At 38.7% G+C, this 27,379-nt stretch overlaps 1 protein-coding gene across 6 annotated transcripts in view; it reads right to left on the bottom strand.

Moving 5' to 3' along the window:
• NPTN (neuroplastin) overlaps positions 1 to 27,379 on the bottom strand; it is a 72,533-nt gene that overhangs the window by 36,574 nt on the left and 8,580 nt on the right. The gene's annotated exons all lie outside the window — the stretch shown is intronic.

Here is a 27,379-nt window from a genome sequence, read left to right as displayed (position 1 = left end):
AATTTAAAGAAAAGAAAAGAAAAAAGCAAATGAGTTGCAAAGAACAAAAAAGGATTCATTTTTAAACTATAAAGAGACAGTACAGCAATTCATACAAGCTTTTAGAAGAAGAACCACACCCTGGGAAGCTTATGAAGCAAAGGCAGGCTAATTACAAGCTGGGGCAGCCCAGGTGCTGGCCAGGCAGAAGCAAGCCCACTGGAAAGCATTTTAGCAATGGGCCCAGCTGGTAGGAATGAGAAAGCCTCAGGTCTTGGGAAGAGCCTCTTTCCTTAAAACACAAACCATTTATTACCTTTTCAAACTCAGGCAAGTGATGAAAGATAACCAGAAGAGGCAGTAGTTTTATATGCCAAATCAGGATCTCTCTTTTGGATGGGTAAACGCTTTGTTAGAAATGCAGTGTCTTTTGCAAGCCTCAACAAGAAGTATTAACTGACCTACTGGTGCCTTCTCTTAGGGTTCAGAGTGCAAATTTCAACTGAAAGAATAGCAAATTTCTCTCTCACACAGGATTCTATCCTGGGTTCAGATTAGACTTTCTCCACCTCCTAGTCTTCCCTGGGCCAATGGCAAACAAACAACCCAGTTGTCTATATTAGGCAGCCTCTTCCTGAATGCAGACCCTCAGTCTCAGGAGAACAAGACAGTCTGTACTTCACACCACAGTGAGATATATTAATACTTTCTGGGTCAACTCAGAAGTGGGACCAACAATCCCAGCAACCCAACTATTGCCAGCAAATGGAGGGACTATGCCCTCCGTAACCCCAGAGATCCATTAACTAGAAAAATCTGAAAAGCTATGGTATTTGACAGGCTCTATACAGTTGAATTGCCTGGCTTCTAGAAGCCAGCTCAGAAGAACGAGAAATGTACACTGATGAATTAAACCAAACACTAGGGTGAAGGCCAGGCCTCAACCAATACTCTCAGGAACTGCCCAGGAACTAAAGTTGATGCCTACCTCCAATTGCCCGTAATTTGCTTGGGGTTACACTTCCATAAGACAAGGTGGAAATGGCAGAAAGAGTTAAAAAAAAATTCAGGCTTAATTTAAAAACTTGGAGTTAGGTCCACAGGAAACAAAATTCAGAGTGCGAGCATACTCTCTCTTACCCTTCCACTACACCTAGGGTTCATTCAGCATTTCTGTTGATTCAGACAGTATCCTAAGGTATAAGGAAAGACACTAAAAGAGGGCATTCTGATTGGCTTGGAAACTTCCCCTGGGAGGCCTGCTGCATAAGCCAAGCCAGCCCCTCTGCAGTGAGCAGGGAGTGAGGTCAGGATCTGCCAACATCAGATTAAGAACATTCTAGAGGAAAGGATGAAATAAATGGAACTGTTTTCCTACAGTCCAGAAGCCAAGGATGTAACAGGCTAGCTGAAAATGGAGGTTACTAAATGGAAAAATTCCTGTTTACATCCATAGCAGTATTTGCCTTTGGTGATAACCCCACACCATGGACTAAGAACATTAATGGAGGTACTATACTTACTCAAGTAGAGGCCAAGACCTCCAAATTCATACTAGTCTTTCAATTCCTGACATTTTCAGAATCTGGGGAGCACAGGAATGCAGTGATTAACAGGCTTAGACTAAACGTTCTGCCTTTAATATGCCATTTTAAACTACCTCTTCAGATCCAGCATGCATTCCTTGTAAGGAAATATCTACCAGAGGCCCTAAGAAGCCCAACAGATGTCATTCTCAGATGGAGGAGAAGCTTTAGAACTACAGAAAGGAGCCCCCAAGCCCCTGCATGAAGAGCTGAGCTCATTGTCAAATACTGGTATACAAGGAGCCATGTCTCAGTCTCACAAACTACCACCTGCCCATCTGTCAAAGTCAATGCCAGCTAATATAAACGAAGAAGTAAAGGAGGGCCGGGTGCAATGGCTCACGCTGTAATCCCAGCACTTTGGGAGGCTGAGGTGGGAGGATCACAAGGTCAGGAGTTCAAGACCAGCCTGGCCACTATGGTGAAACCCCATCTCTACTAAAAATACAAAAATTAGCCAGGCGTGATGGTGCTCACCTGTAGTCCCAGGTACTTGGGAGGCTGAGACAGAAGAATCGTTTGAACCCAGGAGGCAGAGGTTGCAGTGAGCCGAGATCATGCCACTGCACTCTGACCTGGGTGACAGAGCGAGACTCCGTCTCAAAAAAAAAAAAAAAGAAAAGAAAAGAAAAAGAAGAAGGAAGGAAGGAAAGAAGGCAGGCAGGCAGGCAGGAAGGAAGGAGAGAGAGAAAGGAAGGAAGAAAGAGGAAGCTGGTTTTATTTATTTTACTACTGGTTCAATCACCAGAGAAAACTGATTATCAGTAAATCCCTGAAATACAGTAAAAGTATTATTCTGTTTTAATCATATTCTTAACCATAAGTGGTAATCACAAATGGTCTTACCACATTATCTGTGAACTTGGGGAGTTACAGCCTCTCAAATGCTGTTAATTATGTACTTGATTATGCCCTAGAACTATTAGTGGATTTCTTTTGTACTTTTTTCCTTCTTCTGTATTGTACTTCAAAGCAGGCCTAGACTTCAGCCTGTTTGTCAATCTGTTGACAATACTAATGTAAAAGGGATGCCTGAAAGTATCCTTTCACCAAGAATCCATCCAATTCCACTGTAACCCCAAGTCCTAATACCACACAATTCATAGGTAGCTGAGAAACAGTCTGACTATGATTCCCACTGCACACAACCGGGCAAGGCACTTGGCCTGATCATGCCACCCTGGGCAAGACTTCCTGCTAAGAGGAAGGAATGCTGATCTAAGTCAGTTCAATTTTCTACCTGTATCAAGGAAAATGGGACCAAGACAAAAATGTTCTTTGCATTAGTAAATTATATGATGTATATTTAAATGAACTTTTAAAACACAAAATAAAAAATCCTTTAAAATGCCAACAATGGACATTTTTCTGTGCTCTTTGAAGGCCATTATTGTTATTATTGTTATTAGACATATATAGTAACAGGTGACATTTTCTAAGTATGCGTTATATGATTAGGCAATGTGTTAAGCACTTTATTCATTATCTCATTTACTCCTCACAATGGCCTTATATGATAAGTGCCATTAAAATCTCCTTAAAGATGTGGAAACTAATGTCCAAAAAAGTTAAATATTTTGCCCACAGTAACATGCTAATAACAAGAGTCTGACCTGGAATCCAAAGTGAAAGCATGGTCTCTTAACACCACAACTGTGGTCAATGTATCTCACTGGCCTGAAAAGGTTTACTTAAGTTAAAGATATGCTTTGTCACCACTTAAATAAATAAATAAATAAATAAATAAATAATTATTCCTGACCACAAAAAGCCAGGAACCTTTGACCGATTGTGCAACATACTATGATCACTAACTCCATAAAATTATAATCTTATTAGAGAATGGAGATAGAGAAGCACTGGGTCAAAGAGTTCCTAAAGCAACTGGGGGAGGGTGAACAGTGTGGAAAGATAAGATGATTCTGAGGCAAGACTGCCTCTAGTTCTGATGATTCCAATGCCCTGTTCTGGAGAAGGCTGGCTTCAGAGAAGGAAGGAATTTACAAGACATCGGAAACATTTCTCTGGTGCTGTAGTCAGGAGCTAAATTAATAAAGGGCAGCACCTGAAATTTTTATAAAACTTCACAGTTTGCAAAGTGCTTCCACATACATCACATCTCATTTCATTCACACAGTTCTACAAGGTTCATACATAGGGCAGGTGCAGATACAGGTTCATGACTTGCCCAAGATCACTTAGGCAGCTAATCCTGAGTGGGGCTGGGAGTAGAATGCAGGTCTTCAGCTTAGTCTAGGGTTCTTTCCAATAAACTGTGCTGCCTCTAACCAAACTAAGGAATTCCTTGATAGCTGAACACTCATGAAAACAGATCTATGTCCCCTCTAAACAGCATGGAAAAGAAAGAAAAGAAAAAGAGAAAAGGAAAGAACCCTCTTTACAAAGTACTGAGAAATCACAATTAGCAAGGGAAAGTTATTAGCAACCATCCACCTCATTATCCATCCAAAATTAGCTTCAAACCAGGAAAAGAACCAGCTCTCAGCAGCAGCAACAGGAGGTTCAGAGCCTGACTCACTGCCCTGCCTTTCATTATTAAGGGCTTTCAAACAAGTATGTACCTTCAACAAGAAAACACACACTGCCTAAAGTTGGGAGGCCAACAGAAGCATCTGTTTGCTCCCTAGGTCAAGGGTCATCCAATATTTTGGAAAAACCCTAAATTTTAGAAAACCACCTCCCACCCCACCCACTATCTTAAGTGACTGGGCTCAGATCTGCAAGAGTTTTGGAAAGTATTAATATCAGTGCATTCAGAGCAACAGTAGGATAAAGAGGGAAACTGAACAGTGGTTACTGGCTTTAAGGGAGGAAGAGACTAGAAGCTGATGTTAGAGGGGGTAGCAGGCAGAGCATTAAAAATGGAGGCAGCAAACCCAGGAGAAGCATAATGTAAAATTGCATAACTAGGGATGGGGGATGGGAGGCAAAGATGACAGCTGGGACTAGCAGCCGGAGAAAAGGAGGAGCTCGCTGGCAGGAAAAACTGGATGTGTAGATATGTAGCAGAGGGTGAGAAGAAAAAGGGAACACAGAAGAGCAAGTTGAGCCCAATCCCAGGAAAACTGCTTTCATATATGCCCTAAGGAAGTAAAAAAAGCTAGCCTAGCCCTATATAGGAGAGACTATCATAATTTTTTACATTTACCTCCAGGGCAACCACAGAACAAGAAATCAGACTAACTTTCTCTCTCCCTCAGCTGACTACTGCCAAGGCCAGGCCTTTAAGTCTTGCCTGCTTTTGTCACCTTTTTTTAAAAACAGCTGTTCCCTTCAAACCCCCTCTACCTCTAATTCCCTGTGGTTGGCTCATGCTGTTCTCTCCTTCATGCCTCGTAATAAAGAGAAAATGACAGCCAAGGTCATCAGAGCATTTCTCTCCTCTGTCTCTCTCACACACACACACACAAATTCGAATCATCTACCTCAAAATAAAGACTGAGCAAGACCCACTGACATCTAAATGTAAATACAGGAACTATGAGTATTTCAAATGTCTAAAGGACCCTTAAGTGTTGTGAGGCTGCATAGACTTGAGCCTACACAAACTACTGTACAGCCTGCCTATCCTTCCTGTTAATCAAGAAACAGATCATTCATCACTATTCCTTAATACCAAAGGCAGATCAGAAGTCTACGTGCACTCATTCTGTATGTACTGACCAAGGGTAAGGCAGGCTTGAAGCCCTGGGAGCAGTGGAAATGGCATAACTTCATTCTCTGCAGCAGGAAGAGGTACCATGGATTAGTCTCATCTCTAGGTAGAGATGGCAGCAATTACAAAGCATTTTCCAAATTCAAACCTGCTCCTTCCACAGCTACCTTGATCAGGCAGATATGACAAAAGTCTGGAAATTAAGATCATCCCCATCACTAGCTTCTAAACCAGGGTCCACCCTTTATTCAGAAATTATACCATTCAAAATGACCAAAGGCATCCGTACTAGTCAGCCTTCTGCTTTGGAGAAATAGGGGAATCTAGTCCATGCCAAGAGAAACTACATAGTTTAGTGACCAAATTGCAGCAAACTCTAAAATCAGTTGTCTGGATTCACATAAGGCTCTCTCACTAACTGTATGACTGTAGGCAAGTGACCTAACCTCTCTGAGCTTCATCTCCCTAATCTGTAAAACAGGGCTAATAATAGCAGCTACCTCACAGGGTTATTGTGATTATAGGAGATAACATAGCTTAAAACACTACCTGACACATAGTAAGCACTCAATAATGTTAGCTATTATTATATGTCTCCATAGAAGTAAGTGCTAAACAGGCCACAGGCAGCAGCCTGCAGCACTGCTCCACAACAGGCTGGGAAGCAGAACTTCACATCCAAAATGAGTTTAACTTAAAATCCAAGTTCTTCAAGAAACAACAAAAAATTAACCTGAACTTCCCGAATAAAATGAGAACCAGAACAGAAATGTTAACTGCAGAAGGGAATGAAAAAGAAGGGAATTCTTCATTCCTTCCTATCCTTAGAGCATACTAGAATGAAGAAAGTGGTAACAGCAGACATATGTATGTGGACTCAAGGAATTAGCAAGTGTTTTCAGAGTTATAAACCACTAATTCTGAGATATTTTGAATAATCTGTAAAGTCCAAGAATAATGAGAATAAAGAGAGGCAATACAAATTCTCCTTTTCAAAAAAAAATTCTTCTAGAGTCAAAAATAAACCTATCAATTACAAACCAGGCTGCTTAACAATATTTGGGAAGATACTGGATATTGAGCAGGCTAAACTTTTAATTTACAAAATATAAGATGCAGTTATGGAATCTGAGATCATGTCACATTAGCTTAATTTCAGCCTAAGAAAAGGTGTCAGGTTTTGAACCACCACAACATAAATTCTCTTAACTTTAAGCAGTTTCTTCAAATGGGAATGATGCCACTTACTTTATAGGGTAGTTGTGAAAATCATGTTACATTATGTGTAAGAGTTCTGTAAACTATAAAACTCTATGCAAATGTTAAGTTACTTTCGGACAGACAAGAAATAAGCATTTGGTATGACGGATCTCCCTCAACAAAAACTTTCGTTCAGTCCTGTTGCCAATTCCTACTGACAAGCTAAACAAGCATGATCTACCTAAATCTGTAGGTTTAAAAAAAAAGTCAATGACAAAAAAGAAAAAACAGTATGATTTTAAAAAAAACATGAGCTGCTCACGCCTGTAATCTCAGCACTTTGGGACACCAAGGTGGGCTGATCGCTTGAGTCCAAGAGCTCGAGACCGGCCTAGGTAACACGGCAAAAGCCTCTCTTCAAAAAAATTAGCCAGGTGTGGTGGTACATGTCTATGATTCCAGCTACTCAGGAGGCTTAGGCAGGAGAATCACCTGAGTCCAGGAAGTTGAGGCTGCAGCACGCTGGGGTCACAACATTGCACTCCAGCCTGAACGACAGAGGAGACCCTGTCTCAACAAACAAAGAAAACAAAAACTATGGGAATCTCTCATCTCAGAAAAATATAACCAAAGTTTTGCATGTTTCAGGGGTATTCCAGACCCTGAGTCTAGATTGTACTGCTGTTAGATGAGTGAACAGTTAAAGGTCTATTAAGATGAGAGCTCACCTTATAGGGAAATGAGCCATGGTTTAAAAAACCTGGGATGGATTTTTCAACTTATTCAACCCCAGTTTCCTCACCCGAAAAATGGGGACAATGATTCCTATCTTCTTCATAAGGTAATGGCAAGATTCACACGAACAATGTATGTAAAATTACTTTGCAACCTGTAAAGATATACATGTAATAACATGTCAGTTTTATGCAAGCATTCTACTCTATTAGGTAAAGAATGATCTAAGGCCAGGTGCAGTGGCTCATGCCTGTAATCCCAACACTTTGGGAGGCTGAGGTGGGAGGACTGCACCAGTGTGGGCAACATGGTGAAATCCTGTCTCTACCAAATAGCTGAGCATGGTGGTGTGCACCCCTAGTACCAGCTACTTAGAAGGCTGAGGTAGGAGGACCAATTGAACCTGAGACGTTGAGGCTGCAGGGAGCTATGATCATGCCACTGCACTCCAGCCTGGTGACAGAGTAGAGACCCTGTCTCAAGGGAGTAAAAAAAGAATGATCTAAACCAGTCCTGAGTGTTCTGTTAACATACCTCAAAAGTAGTGTGGAAGAAACTGGGGGCAGGGCTCACACACATCCATGAAGGAGGGGGAGGTCTATTGGACTGACTTTTTCCAAATCTTTCCATTTTCCAAAAGAAAAAAGCATTGCAAACCACTGATCCAGAGAATTAACATGTTTCAAATAGAAAGTGACATTAAATGAGGTAAGGTTGCCAGAAATTAATAAAAATGATTTAGAATAAATTCTGGTTAAAAAAAAAAAATCTTATAAAAATAGAACCTGACATCAGACCTGAGAAACAGAAAGAAATGGAAAATGTAGGCCGGGTGAGGTGGCTCACATCTGTAATCCCAGCACTTTGGGAGGCCGAGGCGGGTGGATCACCTGAGGTCGGGAGTTTGAGACCAACCTGAACCACATGGAGAGAACTCGTCTCTACTAAAAATACAAAATTAGCTGGGCGTGGTGGCGCATGCCTGTAATCCCAGCTACTCGGGAGGCTAAAGCAGGAGAATCAGTTGAACCCGGGAGGTGGAGGTTGCAGTGAGCTGAGATCGAGCCATTGCACTCCAGCCTGGTGACAAGAGCAAAACTCACCTCAATAAAAAAAAATTGGAAAATACTAAAAGCAAAGAGAAGAATCAGCTCAGAATTGAACCCCTCTTGCATTTCTTCTGCACGTCTGTCTTCCAAGGGTCATGCCTATGATCCTGAATATCCTCACATGGACTCTAACAGATTGAAAACTCTGCCTGTATGTTATTTATCAGAAAATACTATGGCCATCATGCGGTGGCTCACGCCTGTAATCCCACTTACTTGGGAGGCTGAGGCACAAGAATTGCTTGAACCCAGGAGGCGGAGGTTGCAGTGAGCCCAGATCACACCACTGCACTCCAGCCTGGGTGACAGAGCGAGGATACGTCTCAAAAAAAAAAAAAAAGAAAAAGAAAATGCTAGCCACTTCTAGGCTTTTACAGTGCTCAGGTAAACAGCTTCATTATCAAAGACACTGCTGGAGACTAACAACATTCCTTCTTCACCCCAGGGAGGAAAAAGGCATTTAATTTACTCTTGAGCAGTCAGATCCAAGAAAGTGAGGCCAAATACAATAAATCAGGGCCCATTTTGACTTTGACATCAAAATGACCATGACTTTTTTAAAACTAAAGATGTGTCTGTCCAAGGAGAAAAATGCAGTAGCCACAAACTATTGTCAAGCTAGTCTTTTCAGGGGAATTTTAGGTAATTCACTTCCTAACTTCACAAATAGTACTTAAGCTGCTGGTCCATAAGAGAAAAAGCTAGTTTTGCTAGCCATTAAAAACCAGGAATGTCTCATGCAAGGGAAACAGAAAAATGCACACAAATAAGCTGTATCTTAAAGAGAGTTCTTAATGAAAGGTCTGGTTCAAATATGTAAGTGAAATCCTTACATATTTAACCAAATGCTCATTAAGGTTCTCTTATCCCAAGAGACTGTCAAAAGTAGCTAAGGGCAGAACTAGAACTATACCCAAAATGGAGCTTTGAGGCCAAAAACAATTTTAATTAATTAAAAGAAAAATAATACCAGTTACAAAACATTATAAGAGTTACTTCAATTGACTCTCCAGTTAGCATTAAAGCCAAAATGAAAACAATATACCAGAAAGGTTTAATACTTCAACTTGACAAAGATTCTTTGCTTGACCAATATCTAGGCTTCTGAATCTTCTCCTAGGCCCATCTGTGAACTCCCTTATAAAATTTAGTGTTTTTTTTGGTTTTTTTTTTTTTTTTTTGAGAGGGAGTCTCGCTCTGCCGCCCAGAGCGAGTGCAGTGGCCGGATCTCAGCTCACTGCAAGCTCCGCCTCCCAGGTTTACGCCATTCTCCTGCCTCAGCCTCCCGAGTAGCTGGGACTATAGGCGCCCGCCACCTCGCCCAGCTAAGTTTTTTGTATTTTTTAGTAGAGACGGGGTTTCACCGTGTTAGCCAGGATGGTCTCGATCTCCTGACCTCGTGATCCACCCGCCTCGGCCTCCCAAAGTGCTAGGATTATAGGCTTGAGCCACCGCGCCCGGCCATAAAATTCAGTTTTAGCAAAGAACCTTGCTAAGTCAATTTACCAAGAACCCCCATCCTTGATCACCCTCAATATCAGATCAGGTTCTTCAGCCTCTATCATTCCCTAGATGAGGTCTGATCAACCTGGCCTATCCTCAGTGAGAATGTTTAGGTTGGCTTAACCAAATCCTCCTTACCCCTAATGTTTCCTCTTAGTAATTTTCCATCCACTGACCCCCACTTGCCTATGCTGTATTCAGAGTTGGGCCCATCTCTCTCCCCAGTGCAGAGTTTCACTGCAGTGGTCTGGTCCCTGCACCTATCACAATGTTCTGAATAAAGCTTTTCTTACCATGCTTAACAAGTATCATTTTTTTTTTCTTTAAGAAGTTGAATAAACCATTCTCAAAAGCCATAGGTAATTACTGCTCAAAAGCTAATCTTTGCCAATACTTTTTCTGTGAAATGCACCTGTCTATAAATTCAGCATTAACTTCTGATAACAAGCTTACTGACAAGTTGCTTGACAACAACTTGTCTCTGACAACACAGTAACAGTCACGACTTAAATGTTAAGATAACAAAATTCATCTCATTCTTCCATCATCATATATCATTGAATATGACAATGAACACAAGCAGTCCAAGCTGATAGTCTAAGTATAATCTAGAAGACATTTTCACTGAAAGAGGTAGTAAGCTACCTCTCCCCACCCTTTTTTTTTTTTTTTTTTTGAGACGGAGTCTCGCTCTGTAGCCCAGGCTAGAGTGCAGTGGCCGGATCTCAGCTCACTGCAAGCTCCGCCTCCCGGGTTCACGCCATTCTCCGGCCTCAGCCTCCCGAGTAGCTGGGACTACAGGCGCCCGCCACCTCGCCCGGCTATTTTTTGTATTTCTTAGTAGAGACGGGGTTTCACCGTGTTAGCCAGGATGGTCTCGATCTCCTGACCTCGTGATCCGCCCATCTCGGCCTCCCAAAGTGCTGGGATTACAGGCTTGAGCCACCGCGCCCGGCCTCCCCACCTTTTTTTTAAACAGCCATTCTCAGAAACCACAGAGTCAAAAACTCTGCCCAGAAAGAAATTCAAGTTTGAATCACAGGATGTTAGGTAACAGGAGTCCTAGTCTTCCCAGCTGATGAACTATTAATATTTCCAAAGCATAAATAGCTTATAGCAGAAATCACACTGAGAACTTTGTCATTATGTACAAAAGGCAAAGCTTTCCTTAGATGACAAAATTCTAAAGCAGCAATTCTTAAATTTTACCATGCAGCAGAATCATTTGGAGGGCCTGTTAGAACACAGACTGAGGCCTGAGACTGCACTTACAACAAGTTCTCAGGTGATGCTCATGCTGCTGCTCCAGGGACCACACTCTGACAATGTCTTGGAGAATCTGAAACTGTGCAAATTTTGTGCAAATTTTCAGCTTTTTGAAATGGAAGGAAAATAAAGGGATAAGAGCCACACAGATGTTTCTGAAATCATACAAAGACTCTCCCATCATCTGGGTCTGTGATCCATGGCCAAAAGAAGTAGAGTAGCAAAACCAGTTGCTAAAAAACTGTGTCACTATGATTTCAAAACAATGTCTTTTATCTTGGATTTGTTCAGTTTTCCAGTGTATACATTCACAGGATGCCTTCAATTTACCATTTATTGAGGTCCTGTTTACCAAGGACTGTGCACAGGGATAAACTTTGTTCCTAAATGGATTTCAACCTTGCAAGACACAAGACAGAATAATCAAAATACAATACCACTGATAACAGCACTTCTATGACAGATATGTATAACAGAAACATACATGAAAAAGTAATTTTGTTGGAGGAGTGGACTAATGTATACCTAGAAAGCTTATGCATTAAAATCTAAACCTAGCCTTGTCAGTTGGGGGGAAAAGATGGTCTTGTTCTAGGCAAGAGGAAACACCATGAGCACAGTACTACAAATAGTAGGAATGAGTTCTAGATAAAGGTGAAAAAATTCAACATTTTTGAGTGCTATTATATGTCAAGTACCTATTAAGTGCTCATGCTATTCAGAAAAATAGGGCAGATGATATCCTCAAGACCTCATAATATAGGGAGAATGGCGGGTATCCTGTAAGCTATGAAGAGCATATTCTAAAATAAGCAGCTTGGGCTTCTTACCATACAGCAAGGGGTATGACTGCTGTGACTGGTGGCAGTACAAAGGTTGTCAGAAATAAGGAAGTCAACAAGGAGTTAAGAAGCTCCTTCAATAATCCAAATGAAAAATGAGTCCAAACTAATTATTGAAGGAATGGTGAGAACGTAACAGACATGAGAACTGTTTACAAGATAGAATCAAGTGAACTTATTGACGTGGGGTGGGCAGTGATACTACAACTGCAATAAGGGAAAGCATGCTGAATTGGCTTTAGAGACATCTGGAGATATCCAAATATAGTTAAAAATAAGGATCTGATATGCAGGAGAGAGGTGGAGGCTGGAAATATGCACTCGGGAATCATCAGCTTGTGGACGTTGAAGCCATGGGAGGAGATGAGCTGACTCAGGGAGGATGAAAAAGAAACTGAGAATGGAACTTTCTATATAATTATACTTCTTTCCAAATGATTCACCACTGAATGCAATGTACTTCCATTAGGATAAAATACCCCAAGTTAGGAACTAATTCCCTTCCCATATCTAGACAACACTTTTAATAATGTCAAGTAAATATTTTATTACTTTGCTTCAGAAGACTTAAAACTCCATGTCAATGACTCAGATACAAGGCACAATATCCATACCAGAAGGTCTCAAATCAGCATTACACTTCGCTTGAGTAGAGTGTGTAATGCTATTAGCCTTTACAATGAATCCTGGCCGGCCAGGTGCAGTGGCTCCCGCCTGTAAACCCAGCACTTTGGGAGGCCGAGGCAGGCGGATCACCTGAGGTCAGCGGTTTAAGAGCAACCTGGCCAAGATGGTGAAACCCCACCTCTACTAAAAAATACAAAAACGTAGCTAGGTGTGGTGGCGGGCGCCTGTAATCCCAGCTACTTGGGAGGCTGAGGCAGAAGAATCACTCGAATCCAGGAGACGGAGGTTGCAGTGAGCCGAGATGGCACCACTGCACTCCAACCTGGGCAACAGAGCGAAAGTCCATCTCAAAAAAAAAAAAACAAAGAATCCTTAACTTCTGAGAAAAACAGTATCCATATGGTTCCAAAGATTACCTTTGGAAATGCTTTTTTCCCCTTATTTTTTGTATGATACATAATAATTGTATGTATTTATATGACACATCATAATTATATATATTTATGGGATACATAGTGATGTTTCTATATATATATACGATGTGTAATGATCAGAGGGGGTAATTAGCATATCCATCATCATCTCAGACATTTATCATTTGTGTCGTGAACACTCAGTATTTTCTATTTTAGCAACATGAAAATATATATTACTATTATAGTCATCCCACATCTAGTATTTTCTAGCTATAAAACACTAGAACTTACTCCTCCTATCTAGCTTAACATCCTTAAACAAATCCCTCCCTATTTCTTTCTTCCCTCACCTTCCTGTTCTACTTTTTACTTTTTTTTTTAGAGACAGGGTCTCACTCTTGTCACCCAGGCTGGAGTGCAATAGCATGATCATAGCTCACTGTAACCTCGAACTCCTTGGCTCAAGCGATCCTCCCACCTCAGCCTCTAGAGTAGCTAGGACTACAGGTGTGTGCCACCCCACCCAGCTAAGTTTTTTAGTTTTTTGTGGAGATGAGGGTCTTGCTATGTTTTTTGTACAGTATGCTGGTCTCAAACTACCAGCCTCAAGTGGTCTTCCTGCCTTGACCTCCCAAAGTACTGGGATTACAGGCATGAGCCACTGTACTGGCCTACTTTTTACTTCTATGAGATCACCTTTTTTTTAGCTTCTGCATACGAGTGAGAACATGCAGTGTTTAAATTACCGTTCCTGGGTTATTTCACTTAACATGGAATGCTTTTTGTGGAGAAAAAGCTAACACATAATCCCAACCAAATTTTCTCAACTTTTAAAAAGGAAAACATGCGGAATCTCAGCCTAAAGCCCAAAGCTAAATCAACTTCCACTCTGCAGTAAAGAGTACTGAAAAGAAACAAAGCCAATATGCCACAGACCAGTGATTCTAGAGAAAATATTAACAGAAATAGTACCTCCTATTTTAGACTGTGATAAAAGTTCATTAAATATTACAATGTTTATGCCCCTTTTCCTACCTTCTGGTCCTCTCCAGTATTTCCGTAAAGATTAAACAAGTATGATTTTGGAAAATAAGGATATCACTGATACACAGACAAGTGAACAAGTGACTCTTCACTTCCACAATGGCATGAAATGGGAACATTTTCCCCTCTCTAGGCCCCAGTGGTTTCTCAATTTAAAAAAAAATTGAGGATGCTCAGCAGAACTTTCCTGAGTCTTATTTTGAATTTTGAAAAATGAGACAAATTTGACTCTGTTACATATGAACCATATGGACAATGTGCTGAAACTGCAAACATTCCCACTACTTAAGTTGTGGTAGTAGCAAAAATTATTTATACAGTTACACTGAGCCAGAGTCCAAAGAATATTTGATATTTGGTGTGACACAGTTTATGAAGATCCTGTATTTGTCCCTGAATTCTCAACAACTCATTATTGTTCATTCAGGAACACAAGGAACATCATTCTTAAAGTAATACGCAATTTCACTCCCATTAAATGGGAATTTATCACATATTCAACTCACTGTTAAATAATTAGAAGATCCCACTTGTGGAATTTAGTATGCCAATCTCGAAACAGACTATCAAGAACACTTTCTTAAAATTAAATATATACTCCCCAACCCAACAATAAAATACTATTCAATGCTTAAAAAAAAAAAAAACACTCTCAAGCCATTAAAAGCCAAGGAGAGACCTTAAATGCATATTACTAAGTGAAAGAAGCCAATCTGAAAAGGGTACACAGTATATTTCCAACTACATATATGACATTCTGAAAAGGGTAAAACTATGAAGATAATAAAAAGATCAGCAGTCCCAGGAGATAAGAAGGAAGGAGGGATGAAGAGGTGGTACCCGGGATTTTTAGGATAGTGAAACTATCCGTATAATACTATAATGATTAGCATATGTAATTACATATTTATCAAAACTCATAGTATACACAACATCAAGAATAAACCCTAAACTCAAAGTCCTAAACTATGGACTTTGAGTGATGACGTGTCAGTGGAGGTTCATCAATTGTAACAAACGTACCACTCTGGTGGGAATGTGATAGTGGGGAAGCTGTATGTGTGTGGGGACAGGGGTACATGGGAACTTTCTGTACTTCCTGCTCAATTTTGCTGTGAACCTAAAATTGCTCTAAAAATGCAGTCGATTTTTTTAAAAGTATCAACTGAAAAATACTTATAACCATGTACTGAGGTTTATTTGTACTTGAAACTGAGCATATCTGATTGCAATTTTTCAAATGATAATAAATGCAAAGCTACTTTTGAGCAATCAGAAATCACTTCTGCTCAGACAAGCTAGTAATGTTCACCTATCTCGTGTTTCTGATGGAAGCACAGAAAACATGGGACAGGTTGGGCATAGTGGCTCACGCTTGTAATCCTAACATGGGAAAGCCAAGGCAGGAGGACTGCTTGAGCCCAGGAGGTCAAGACCAGCCTGGATAACATAGAGAGACCCTGTGTCTTACAAAAATGTAAAGAATTAGCCAGGCATGATGGTGTGCACCTGTAGTCCCAGCTACTCAAGAGGCTGAGGTGAGAGGAACACTTGGACCCAGGAGGTCGAAGCTGCAATAAACCATGATCACACCACTGCACTCTAACCTAGGCCCATAGAGCGAGACCTGTCTCAAAAAAAAAGAAGAAAAGAAAAGAAAACAATGGACTCTTAAACCTTAAGATCTATCAGACTTCCACTAGGCTATCTTAATTAATGTCCTCCTAACTCCATTTAAACAGAAATCTCCCATGGTAGGGAAAAGAATGTTATAGGAGGAAATCTCCTAAGCCTTCATCACATTAAATGCCCAGGAGAATAAATTACACTTATGGGTAAGGTAACCATATAATTTGTCATCCAAACCTGAATACTTGTGAGAGTGAAAGGGGTGCTGTTAATAATTCTGACAAGGCAATAGTTACAAAATGGGAATTATGGTTACTTGACTTACAGGGAACCTGGAGGATGTATTATGTAAGGTTAAGCAACTAGAGTGGAGATATCCCAGAATAAAATTCTAGGTCAAATAAACTTCTAAATACAGTATATTTGTGATTTACAAACTTGGAGCAATAATTTTCCAAGAATCCCTTTGACTGTTAAATATCTGTGTCTCAGATTCAAATGTATCAAGTCCTCCAAACTACCTCCAAAATTCCTATTTTATTTTTATTTATTAAAATTATAAATCTTCCACCTTATTCTTCTGCATTCAATATTAACTGGTAACTATACCACTCTTGGCTAATTTTTCCATTAACCAGAACCTGTCTTACTACATAAAGTACACAATTCAAGGCCCTACTGCTCCAAAAGAAAATGCTTCTCTTGATTTTAAATGGCAGTATACAAAGATCAATGAATCCTAATATTTACAAAGGGTAGTCCTCCACTTAGTAATTTCAGAGTATTATCATACTTAGTAAAATCATAAACTCTGGTTAAAAAAAAATAGGCCAAGATTGTGTCAGCTAGCATTGACTCTCTAGAACTTATTATCGTATACTCTCTAATAGTGTCTCAGAAATGAATACGAAGCTATATGGCAACAAAATGCTGGACTTTTTTTTTTTTTTTTTTTTTTTTTTTTTTGAGACAGAGTCTTGCTCTGTCGCCCAGGATGGAGTGCAGAGGCATGATCTCAGCTCACTGCAACCTCTGCCTCCGGTGTTCAAGCGATTTTCCTGCCTCGGCCTCCCAAGTAACTGGGATTACAGGAACCTGCCACCATGCCTGGCTAATTTTTGTGTTTTTAGTAGAGACAGGGTTTCACCATGTTGGCCAGGGTGGTCTCAAACTCTTAACCTCGAGTGATCCGCCTGCCTCAGCCTCCCAAAGTGTGGGGATTACAGGTGTGAGCCACCGTGCCTGGCCTGGACATATCAATTTAAATTGTAACTTTTTGAAAAGTATATTTAAGCCAGATGTAGTGGCTCACGCCTGTAATCCCAGAACTTTGGGAGGCTGAGGCAGGTAGATCACTTGAGCTTAGGAACTCCAGATCAGCCTAGGTAACAAGACAAAACCTCATCTCCATAAAAACTACAAAAAAAAAAAAAAAAATTAGCTGGGCATGGTCGTCCACACCCGTAGTCCCAGCTACTTGGGAGGCTAAGGTGGGACGATCATTTGAGCCTTGGAGGTGGAGGTTGCACTGAGCTGAGACTGCGCCACTGTACTTCAGCCTAGGCAACAGAAGGAGACCCTGTCTAAAAAAATAAATAAATGCTTATTTACAGAAATTATTCCATTTATTAAATACATACACATATATTAAAACCTGAAACCTCAGTTCCCTTGTGCATATAATCAGAAGACTGGAACGGAGAGTTTCTAAGGTCCTTTCAGCTTTAACATTCTGAAAATCTATGTATTTGTAGATGTAATTGATGAATTAATTCTAATGCCATATTCTACGAATCCATGAAGATGCATAAGGTAAGAGAGAATATATGTTAATAGATTATAAATTATTTGGAAACCAGGATATGTCTCTAATTTTGTTTCCCCACAGTGCCTTGCTGCACACATTATACTCAATATTTGTTAAAAGAAAGGTGAGGAATAAGATTCTTATTAATGAAGGATTCAGAAAAAAAATCCTTTCATTAAATTTCAACCAATTAAGAACTTAAAATGTACTAGTCATGTTAATAAAAGTATAATAAATGAAACCATCTTTCTTTGATTAGTGGAGCTTTTCATAGAAAGGTGGCCATCAGAGCCACCTTTCTTAATTCAACAGAATCATATTAATACATTCTAAAAGACTAGACTATGATATATTTGCATTTACCACAGATACCTTAGAAGTTACCTTTTGTTTAAAAAAAATCAAATCCCTAGTGTCAGTTTGCTTTCTAACAAGTAAGGGAATAAATTTGAGCTTAAAATAGATTTCTTATTTGAGTTTTTACTTTACAGTTAGGCTTCAACTTAACCACTGTTTTCCAAATTAGATAGTGATGCTGCCCATCACTAAGTCTAAAAGAGATGGATGTTCATAGTCTCTGTGAAACTCCTAGCATCAAAAACAAACAGCCTAAAAAATCTTTTTTTTTTTTTTAAAGATAACCTTGAAAAAAACCATGGTGGTACAGGCATGGACATATTCTAACTATTCTTAAAAAATAAAAAAGAACATTTCAAAAAGATTTCATAACTAATGTCTCCAAAAGGAAATTCATTATAATAGCAGCTAGCCTTTACTGATCATTTATGTATCAGACATAATGCAAAGCATATCATAATTTAATCTGCTACATAAAAATACAGTCTCCCTCTTAAGGTTGCTTTTGCCATTCTATACAGTACAGAGGAAGGATGCACACCTTGGCAGTATTCTTCCAGAGCTTGCAACCACTACACTATACTGCCTCACTGACAGCAATGCTTTTACTATGAACAATCAGAACTAAATAATATCCTATATACATTATTTAATGCAAACACATTTTATCTTGGAATGACTATACACAGTGATTTGTACTTCTTTGTCATCAAGGTTAACAGTTCAGGCCTTTATCACTACACTTTCATCCCCAATCTGAATTACCTATACAAAAAGTCTTTGTGGGCCTGTGAGTTTAAAAGGTATTTGGTATCACTAACCAAGACCCATTTTTAAAAGCTGATGTTCCTAACTAGTAAACTGGAACTTCGTAGTAGATTTCCAGTTCTTACTGACAGATCTCCAAGATGGGTACTAAAATGACACACCCCTAAGATTTTCTTCCCACCAAGAAAGGTTCATCCTCTTTCCAACCAGAGACTTAATAGCACATTTCTGCACTCTGTCATGTACATATACCTGGATTTCAAAACTCGGGTAAATGACAGGTAGCTCTTTCTTCCCCAGAGGTTGGCAAGCCTTGTAATAAAAATTATTTTACTGAATCCATTTTGCATAGGTAATTATACTTGTGCTATTTTATACATTCTGTCTTAAATGGGTCATCTTTTCTGTTGGTCTCATTTCAATAATGGACATACATATTAGTATAAGTATTTTAATTCATGGTTTTACAAAGTACGCAGAAGACCTTTTCCATGCAAGTATCAAGACTGACCAAGTAGATTATGAACCAAAGGTACAAAACCCTTTTATGCAAAAACTTTAAAAGTAGGTCTACAAAGGGGTCATGCATTTTTCAATTTAAAAACCCTGCTCCACAGACCCTAAGGATTCTTTGGAACACTTACGGGACTCCCTCTACCCCTCAAACAGCTCTACTTGTATCTAATTAACAACAATAAACTTTCTGCAGCTACAGGTTTAAAACTCCTAAATCTAATTCTTGCCCCAAATTAACATTCAGATATACCACAGGCCAAAGAGGCTATACTTTAGGTGCAGAACCCTTAATAGAATTCAAATATTCCGACTCCTGTTCATTAATGCTCTATTCACTAAAACCTGCTGCCTCCTCAGTCCCTCAGGAAATCCCAAAATTCAGCCAACTGTCCAAATCTATTCTATTCTCCCTTCACAATTACTTCTTATTTCCACTCTCCTCAACTTGTTTCAGGTCTGTATTACCTCATAACTACATGATTAAGTAGAACTTTCACCTCTGCAATGAGGTAGAGAGTTAGATTATACTACTTACTTAGTGTCCCAAACACCAGCAAAATATTGCTGCTTATCTTGAAAAGGGACAGCAAAATTATCTCTAGAATGCTTTCACTAAAAATTAGCAGAGTTGTCCCAGGAGTTATCCACGTGACTAATATATTAAATGTGTGAACACTGAAGACTTCAGCCAAAAAGTATGCCTGAGGATAAAAATTGAAGTAGTATATTTTTATGTTCCATTTAATGAAGCTTTTCCCTGCTTCCCTCTCAGTAGGCCAATTTCAATATCAAGAATGCAGTCATTATCAACATAATTCCCTTTAGTGACAATTAGTAACAATAGATGTATTCCAGCAGTTCCATACATTTACATAAATAAAAATATCTGTCACTCCGATTACTATATTCAAAAAAGACTGTAAATATCAAGATGAGTTATACCACTAAATGCAAAGCATCATAGTATGGAAATGATATGCCTACATAAACCAAGCTTCGAAAGAATACACGACTAACACTGCTAACTAAAAAGTAGGAATATCAAGAAGTAAAAGGAAGAACTTCAACATTTTAAACACCTAAGTGTTATTTGAAGTTATCATGTAAGCAAATCCTATCACAATTTTTAAAAATCCAGTAACTTTTTCCTTCTTTCAAAAAACTGAATGAAATAATTCAGTGTCAAAATGTTGGCTAACCACTATCCAATGCGGAAGGATTCATTCTTCCTAACTAACCACTGGTATTCCCTCCTGTGGTTAGTTACAGCTATTCTTTGGAAATCTGACCTGATGAAAACTTCACTAAATTCCAGGCACAGATGGCTGACAAGCTTATGTATCTGGTTACCTCAGGCTCACCTACTACTGGGCCTGTCAAGTTTTTCCAGTGGTGTATTTTGAGAGTTCAAGACTTGACACAATTCTTTAGTTCCTTCCTTGACAAACAGATAGTGTTGCAGAATGATAAGGTGACACTCTACTAAGACACTACTAAAAACACATTCCACTCAAACTCCCATTCTGGCTTTATAAAGCTGCTGAAATATACACACCTATTACTAAAATACAAATGCCAGGAAAGCTCTTTCTTCTGATAACTTCTGAGCAATTTTCACTATAACCTAATGTTCCTACAGCAAGAACTACTACTTTGTATACTCTAGTGGGTTTTTTCCCCCCTTTAATGCATATCAAAATTTGCCCTTTCATCCTCCAGCTGTAAAGTCTGATTACCCTTAGCACCACCCCCACCCCATAATTGAATTTTAATGTCTACTTGCCACAGAGTAGCAAATTATATGCTTCATGGGCAGACGTTTCAGAATGTTTCATGTACGCTACTCCACAGTAAGTGGTAGCTTTACAAGGAAGCAAGTACCACATAGCTCACAATCAATACTCATTGCTAGTCGCCTGCCTGGAATTCTTTCTGCCTCGATGTCCTCACTTCCATCAGGAATTAATTTCCTTTGTGACTAAGCCTTGAAGACCAGCTGAGCTGTTTCTGAGAAATATGGGCATTATGACCCTTTGGGGATTAAAAGATTTTTTAAAATGTTAGAAAGATCTCTACCATACAAAGAAAGTCATTAAACAACTAGGAAATGCAAAAATACCCACTCACAATATGCAAACACTCCTGCTCAAAAACACCCGTCATCTAAACTTTTATATTACACTTAGAATATGGAATCACTACCTCCCTGCCTAAAAAGGATTAAAACAGAATTTAAAAATTTTAAGTGGCAAATGTTTATCTAGAAACAACTGAAGATACCAAAAGAAACAGGATCGAGAAGGTATGTGTAAGAAGAAAATAAAATTAAGATAGGAAAAATAAAATGACTTTATAAGAAATTACAGGCTGGGTGCAGTGGCTCAAGCCTGTAATCCCAATACTTTGGAGACCAGCCTGAGCAACAGTGAGACTCTGTCTCTACAAAATATTTTTAAAAATTAGCTGGGCATGGTGGCATGCACCTGTGGTTCCACTACTCGGGAGGCTGGGGTAGAAGGATCACTTGAGCCCAGACAGTGGAGGCTGCGGTGGGCTGTGGTCTCGCCACTGACTCCAGCCTGGATGAAAGAGCAAGATCCTGTCTCAAACAAAACAAAACAAAAAACACCTCCCTGGGCAACTTAGTGAGACACCATCTCTACAAAAAACTTTTTTAAAAAATTAGCCAGGTGTGGTGGTACACGCCTGTAATCCCAGCTACTCAGGACACTGAGACAGGAGGATTGTTTGAGTCTGGGAAGTTGAGGCTGCAGTGAGCTATGATCATACCACTGCACTCCAGCCTGGGCAACAGAACAAGACCCTGTCTCAAAAAAAAAAAAAAAAGTAATAAATTAACTTAAATTAAAAATGTTAAACTAAGGCATAGAGGTCTTTAAAAGGATTCCAAATCATATAGTAGAAGAAAAGAAAGATGGACAACAGAATTATGGTGATGGGAATAAAGCTTCTATTGCTTTAACTATTTAGATCACTGTCTTAATTACTAATGTTTAAAAAGCAAAAAACCTTCTGCTGCTAAAATCTGAAAACAAGATGTAGAGCAAGCTGTGTACCTCTCTACAAAATTTTACAAGAACCAAGAAAATGTAAAACTTTCAAAACATTCACTGGAAAACTGGAGGAAAATAATATGCCACAGTTTCCTAGTAAAACTCATGCTGCTAAACTTCTAAGTCAAACAACAACCACTAAAACATATCACTTCTATGGAACAACCTAATTTTGATGGTGCAATATACTACTCTAGTATTAGCAAAATTACCTGCTGCAAGCCAGCTTCAAAAATAAAGACCACTGCTACATGGACACATTAATGTTAAATGCTAACCCGAAAGACCAAGGAGGGTGATCTACTGAAATAGTTTGGAATAAGCGTATTTAGTGTTATAAGCATCAGATTCCACATACCCTAAAAGGTAAATAAGTTGTGTGTTAACCAAAAAAGTTCATTTTAACTACTTTGTTGCTTGTTAAAAATAAGAAGGGACTAACATCCTCTATATTAAAGATTTCAAATCTTATAATCATTTTACTATAGAACACATAGCTAACTTTAAAACAAAAGATTAAAAAGTAACCAAGATAACTGAATGGGTATTAGGGCAGAGAGAAAAGTTAGTTAAGCACATGTATTTTATGTTAAGTACTGTACTGGGCTTCGTATGTATGCAATCTCATTCTAACCACCATCCTGTGAGGTGTGCATTATGTCTAATAAGCAGCTGAGGAAACAGAGGCTAAGAGAAATTAAGAGATGTGCCAAAACTCAGGGTTTCAACCTAATCTCTCAGGCTCCAAAATTCATAATATAATCCTTTGGTGAAGAGGACACAACTTGGAGGCCCACTGATAATTTCATTTCATCAGCATGGTGTTTTTAAATCCAACTTTCAGTGTTTTCAAAGCCATGTACTCTCTAGTTTAACAAATGGTACTTGTTCAGCTCTTGTGGTAAATGAGTTTGCAAACCCTGCTTTAATGCATGTTAATAAAAAGAATAAAGGCAAGTCAACAGCTGTTCTCCTTGCCTTTCCATTCCTAGATGGGATGTGGCTTTCACTACTGATAATCCTAGGGACCAAGTACTATAATCCTACATCAGAAGATACTTACAAGTACAGGAACAAACTGAAGATATTCTCAATGGGGGCTGCCCTGCCTTTTATAGGGCATTTTGGAAATTTGTCTATTTTTGGTTGACACAATGACTGAGGTGAAACTATTAGTCTTTAGTGGGCAGGCACCAAGGATTCTCAATATCCCACAAAGTAGGGAAAAGTCTTACACAGTAAAGAATTGTCCCGCTTCCTATACCACATTCAAATGACATTCAAGATGAAAAACTTGTTCTGAGCCCAGAACCCAACTCTGTTTTAAATATAACACAAAGTATTCTTGCATTATTTTAATCATCACTTAATTTTCTAGGAATGTAATTACTGTGTAAAGTGAGAATAGACTGTTCTTTGTTTCATTTGGAACTCTACCAAGAGCTGTTCACCTTTTCAGAAAATCACATTATCAACAGCAATACTGCCTATAGTATTCGATTCACCATTACAACACAACTGTATCGGTCTGAATTTGTAGCTTGGTTTTTCTAATATAAACAATGGGCTACTCCAATGTCTTTCTGTGTAGCCATCCCTTAGTACTTACAGACTGATCTAAACATTTTATTATTATAGTTACTTTCCCTTATTTTCTCCCTTATATTACATTTAGGACATCAGATTGTTTTTTCTTCAATAACATGTAGGTAGGTCAAAACACCTATGAATTTTATCTCAGGATAGTAAAAGGCAGTTACAAAAATTTGCTATAAAAAGGAAACACAGACATCTTGATTTCACTTTCAGTTACCTATCTCGGGGAGGAAAGGAGAGAATGGGGATGAAAAATAACAAGGGTCCCTGTGACAAAATTTAACTTGAAGTGACAGCAGTGAGCACACTACAAAGACTATAGAAATTCAGTATCAACCTTCCCTAGTAGAGAGGAATAATTAATTCAATGAAAAGACTGGCCTATTAACAACCATCTAAAATGCACATTTTAATAATATAATCATCATTTGTCAAAAGAGCCAATCTTGAAATAATCTGGCCTTTCTCATTAGTACTTTATTTTTCCTCTTAACTTTCTTATGAACTACCAGAGTTGCAGTTAACCTATTAAAGGTAAACACTATAAATACCATGCCCTATAACTCAAAGCTAAACAAGCATGCCATTTAAAAATACAGCAGTTTATTAAGCACTTTAGCATACATTATAATTTAATCCCATAAAACTCTATGGGTTAAGTATTATGCTAATTTTTAAAATAGAAACCAGAGCACTAAAATGCAGACAGACAGTATTTCAGGGCTACTGCCAAATCCAATGTTCTTTCTATTTAACTTTATAGCCCGACAAGATGACCTTTTCAGTATAGTTCTTATTCACATTTTATATTTACAATGGTAATTTCCTACTTTCATAAAAACTACAAGTTACTTTTAATACTTTTAAAAATTACCTTAAATATATTTCAAATAAATACGGGTAAGTATAACTAGGGTTATGTTTCATGTTCCTTAACATCATTCTCCTGTTTCATGTTTCTCAATATCATTCTCCCATTGTTCAATTCCGCTTATTCTTATAAATACCACTCCTTGCCTCAGCCCATAACAAAATGACAAAAGGAAGAGCTCCCATAATGAATTACTGATAAACAGGGACACACTACTACTAAAAACTCATCAAACCATGATTTTCTTGGTACTGAAATTTAGGCATAAAGTAATCACATCCCATGGGAGACTGAAGCAGGAGAATCGCTTGAACCCAGGAGATGTAGGTTTCAGTGAGCCGAGATCGTGTCACTGCACTCCAGCCTGGGTGACAAAGCGAGACTCCGTCTCTTAAAAAAAAAAGAAAGAAAAACAAAGTAATCACATCCCTAGTCTGTCTGCATTGTTAACATCCACTTTCTTGACTCTAAATCAGGTGGTTACAATTCAGCAAATGAAAATTATTTTGAACCTATTAGAAAGAAAAGGGTGTGGTCGATCACATCTTTGTTTATACCTTTTTCTTCTTCCAAACCAAGAATACAAATATATTCCAAGCTCCCAGGTACAAATAAGGAAAAGGGCAATCCTTAAAAGAGAAGCCCCAGGAACATCCTTATCATATACCCTTTAGGCAATAATGCCCTAAATTTTTAAATATTTTAGGTAAGAAGAGGGAGAATCGTTTAAAAAAAAAAAAAAAAAAAAAAAAAGCCTGAGCCCCTCAGCCCACCTTCTTCTCAAAAACAGCTTTAATTTTCAGAGAATAAATGAAAAAAACTACTCTCAGTTATAAGGCAGCTGAACTGAAGAAAACATATATAGAAATATGAGGTTATCAAAATAAAACAATGCTACTCTAACCTATATTTTCTCATACAAAATTTGCAATGCAACATGATTTTGTCCATATTAAATCTACATTAGGAAGATTTCTTTTAATACACAAAAACCTCACCAAATTACAAGGCTGTCTTTTAAGTTCTAACTGGAAGGCCAAAATAGCAAAGATACATTCTTCCAGGGTCGCCATATTAAGTAAACAAAAATACATTTTTGATCTGAAATTCAAATATAACTGGGCATTCTATATTTTATCTGACAACCCTACACTCTTCAAACTAATTACAGTGAGCTCCCATCTCTACCAAGGTATTACAGCACCAGCTCCCACTTTTAAAGAACAGGCTATGGTTTCTATCACAGCAGAATTTTAACTAATGAAGTCTCAGGAGTTAGGATGAAAGTGTCCTTTACCAGGTTTTTAATAGCACATATTTACCATACAAAAGAAAAAGCTTAATTACTAATGGCCAAAGGTTACACTTTTACTAGGTTTCACCTAAAGTCTAATGGGCTCTTTATTATTTAGGCTTCTTTGTATTAAACACATATTGGAAGAGTTTCATAGTTTAGCTTTTTGGTAACAAAAAGAAGCTGCTTCTGAAGGTTATAGTAAACGAAATTCTGTTTTAATATCACAGGCAAGTCCTAAAAGCTACCTTAATGGATTCCAAAGTTAATCAACCATTTTTCTTGGATTCATAATTATAGAAGTTTAGAGCTAGAAACACGAATTTCCGACCTTTAAAAACTTCTGGCTGGCAGGGGGCTGTGGCTCATGCCTGTAATCCCAGCACTTTGGGAGGCAAAGGCAGGAGGATCACTTTAGTCCAGGAGTTTGAGACCAGCCTGGGCAATATAGGGAGACCTCATCTCCATAAAAAATTTAAAAATTAGCCAGGCATGGTAGTACATGCCTGTGGTCCCAACTACTTGGAAAGCTGAGGCAGGAGGATCACCTGAGCTTGGAAGGTTGAGGCTGCAGTGAGCAACGATTGCGCGACTGCATTCCAGCCTAGGCAACAGAGTGAGACCCTGTTTCAAAACAAAACAAACAATAGAAAAACACACTAACTTTTGAAAAGCCCATTTCATTTCATATTCATTTCCATAAAGATTTTTCTCTCATTGAGCTCCTAAACAAGCACAGTACTAAAAACAACAGAAAGATCATTTCTGGTTTAAAGTGCCCTCTCAACCAGCTCTTTGTCCTACTTATAATGGTTCCGACAATGAGTGCAAATAACTGTTCTTCTGCTAGTTTTATTAAAATCATCTTAATACTAAACCTATGCTTTTCTTCCCTGTGCTCTAGGCCATTGCTCTTTGATACAGCCTATCCATCTTTGGAGACTGCCTAATTCCCTTACTTCATTTACACTGCTACCTTGAAAGTATTAATAGATAATCACATCCCCCTAGTGCTCCCTTTTCCTAAGTTTAGCTCCTTCAGGCTTTTCTCCTAAATCATAAGCTACCATCAACATAGATTCTATGTCTCTTCCAAAATGTGGTTAGAAAGTATTCTTATTTGGAGTTCAGTCCTAGTAAGAAAACAGTAATGCTGTTAGGTAGCACCATACTTTTGATACGTGATCACTATGTTATTTGTGTAAGGGTAATTCAATGACAATTCACTGCAAGCTATTTGAAACCTCTTTATACTTGCTCTTTTCCAGGTAGCAGTTTCCTGGTTTGCATTAAGGCCATTTATTTCATCTCCCTTGATGCATGATTTGAGATTCAGCATTAATGAATACAATTTCAATGCTAGAGCTCCTGTGCTATTTTTTTCCAGTTGTTCCACAATGGTTCCCAAACCTGCTAAACTTGTATGATCAAAAAATCCCAAGTTAAATTTAACACATTCCTTCAATCTATGAATTTAGAAGTAT

The sequence above is a fragment of the Papio anubis genome, chromosome 7, assembly GCF_008728515.1.
Source record: "Papio anubis isolate 15944 chromosome 7, Panubis1.0, whole genome shotgun sequence".
Taxonomy (NCBI): Eukaryota; Metazoa; Chordata; class Mammalia; order Primates; family Cercopithecidae; genus Papio; species Papio anubis.
This window is presented reverse-complemented; position numbering and strand designations above follow the sequence as displayed.